This window comes from Schistocerca serialis, chromosome 3 (assembly GCF_023864345.2).
Source record: "Schistocerca serialis cubense isolate TAMUIC-IGC-003099 chromosome 3, iqSchSeri2.2, whole genome shotgun sequence".
Taxonomy (NCBI): Eukaryota; Metazoa; Arthropoda; class Insecta; order Orthoptera; family Acrididae; genus Schistocerca; species Schistocerca serialis.
Window position 1 is genome coordinate 443,843,537 of NC_064640.1, and position 2,803 is coordinate 443,846,339.

The window sequence follows — 2,803 nt, forward strand, 5'->3', positions numbered from 1 at the left end:
TCCTAGATACACAGCAGAATAAAAAATGGTAATAGAGAAAATTGACACAATTAAGTCGAACAAAAATATACATTCAGAACCTTTGAAATCAATACTACTTTGTATGTATATATGGGCATGATGCCAAAACAGGTCCAAATTAGTTCAGAAGATTTTTCACCTTTAATCGTCTTTGGTTTTTGAAAAATGCGACGATGGAGCTCTTCTTTTGTTTGCAGTTTCATCACACTCCCTAACAAGACCCCAGCAATAGTCACCCATCATCGAAGGGTTCCAATGGCCTTTGTAACGTCGTTCCATGGTAAGAATGTCTTGGTGAAAGGATTCACTATGCTCATCGCTTACGCTTACGCTTTTCCGGGAAGAAGAAAGGTGATAATGCAAAAAGTGAATTTTAAGCGACAGTCTACACCCCATGCTCTTACAGTTATCTAACGGATCATTCACAATGGTAACATAGTTTTTGTCTTTTCTGTTGCCCAAAAAGCCCTTCACAGTTGCTTTATAAGAAGACCAAGCAGATAATTGTATTCCAGTGAGTTTGGTAACAAAGGTTGTATTTTTCAGCAATTTTCGTATTTGTGGTCCAACAAATATACTCTCTTTCAGTTTTTCCTTAATTTGGGAAACTTTTCTTTAAGTGATTGAAAGCCTCGCCTTCTTTATCCAGAGCTTTTACAAAGTTCTTGATAAGGCCCCATTTGATATTAAGGAGAGCAAAATGATTTTGGGCAGCGGCCTTGCCGCAGTGGATACACCGGTTCCCGTGAGATCACCGAAGTTAAGCGCTGTCGGGCGTGGTCGGCACTTGGATGGGTGACCATCCAGGCCGCCATGCGCTGTTGCCATTTTTCGGGGTGCACTCAGCCTCGTGATGCCAATTGAGGAGCTTCTCGACCGAATACTAGCGGCTTTGGTCAAGAATACCATCGTAACGACCGGGAGAGCGGTGTGCTGACCCCACGACCCTCCTATCCGCATTCCCCTCCGAGAATGACACGGCGGTCGGATGGTCCCGGTAGGCCACTCGTAGCCTGAATACAGAGTGCAAAATGATTTTATTGAGTTCAACCAACGGGGTATTGTTCACATTTACGTTTCCAGGAACATATGACTTCGTTATATACCATTCCTTGACTGTATAGTGGTTTTTGGTGTCACGGCGGTCCAAAAGGCACAAAAAGCAGCAGTATTTCGTGAATCCAGCCTATCACCCTATAAGGAGTGCAACAACTGTTAAACCACAGTAAAGCTGCCATTCATGATCCTTATATTTGATTGCCTCTAGCAGCAAATCCATGGTTTCATAAGTTTCTTTCATGTCTATTGGGTAAGCCAAAGATATCGATGGAAATGCATTGCCATTATGAAGTAGTACTGCTTTCAAGCTGGTTGTACTGGAGTCAATACATAGTCGCCACTGGTGTGGATTATGTTGTACGCCTGGCTGAATCATCAGAAAATTGACATCTCTACATAAGCAGAATTCAAAAAAGCAGATAAAAATTGACTTGACGCCTTCCTGAGAGACAATCTCTACTCATTCCAAATTAATTATATAAGTATAGATCAGATGCGGCCTTAATTCAAAGAAATAGTATTGGCAGCAAAAAAAATGGTTCAAATGGCTCTGAGCACTATGGGACTTAACAGCTGTGGTCATCAGTCCCCTAGAACTTAGAACTACTAAAACCTAACTAACCTAAGGACATCACACACATCCATGCCCGAGGCAGGATTCGAACCTGCGACCGTAGCAGTCGCGCGGTTCCGGACTGCGTGCCTAGAACCGCGAGACCACTGCGGCCGGCTATCGGCAGCAATTGAGAGATTTATCCCTAATAAATTAACAAACGACGGAGCTGATCTCCATCGTACACAAAACGGGTTAGAACACTGTTGCAGAAACAACGAAACATACATGCCAAATTCAAACAGACGCAAAATCTCCAAAATTGGCGATCTTCTACAGAAGCTCGAAATTTAGCGCAGACTTCAATGCGAGATGCTTATAACAGTATCCACAACGAAACATTATCTCGAAATCTGACAGAAAATCCAAAGACATTCTGGTCATATGTGAAGTATGTTAGCGGCAAGAAACAATCAATGCCTTGTCTGCGTAATAGCAGTGGAGATACTATCGAAGACAGTGCTGCCAAAGCAGAGTTACTAAACACAGTCTTCCGAAATGCCTTCACAAAAGAAGACGAAGTAAATATTCCAGAATTCGAATCGAGAACAGCTGCCAACATGAGCAACGTAAAAGTAAATATCCTTGGAGTAGTGAAGCAACTTAAATCACTTAATAAAAGCAAGACTTCTGGTCCAGACTGTATACCAATTTGGTTCCTTCCGGAGTATGCTTATGAATTAGCTCCATACTTAACAATCATATTCAACCGTTCACTCGACGAAAGATCCGTACCCCAAGACTGGAAAGTTGCACAGGTCACGCCAATATTCAAGAACGGTAGTAGGAGTTACCCACTAAATTACAGGCCCATATCGTTAACATCGATATGCAGCAGGATTCTGGAATATATATTGTGTTCGAACATTATGAATTACCTCGAAGAAAACTGTCTATTGACACACAGCCAACATGGGTTTAGAAAACATCGTTCCTGTGAAACACAACTAGCTCTTTATTTACATGAAGTGCTGAGTGCAATTGACAAGAAATTTTAGATCGATTCCGTATTTCTGGATTTCCGGAAGGCTTTTGACACGGTATCACACATGCGGCTTGTAGTGAAATTGCGTGCTAATGGAATATCGTCTCAGTTATGTGATTGGATTT

The 2,803-nt window shown here is 42.0% G+C and overlaps 1 pseudogene; it reads left to right on the top strand.

The window, feature by feature from the left end:
* The first annotated feature begins 730 nt into the window (after positions 1–730).
* Positions 731–848, top strand: LOC126471948 (5S ribosomal RNA; annotated as a pseudogene).
* The last annotated feature ends 1,955 nt before the right edge of the window (positions 849–2,803 follow it).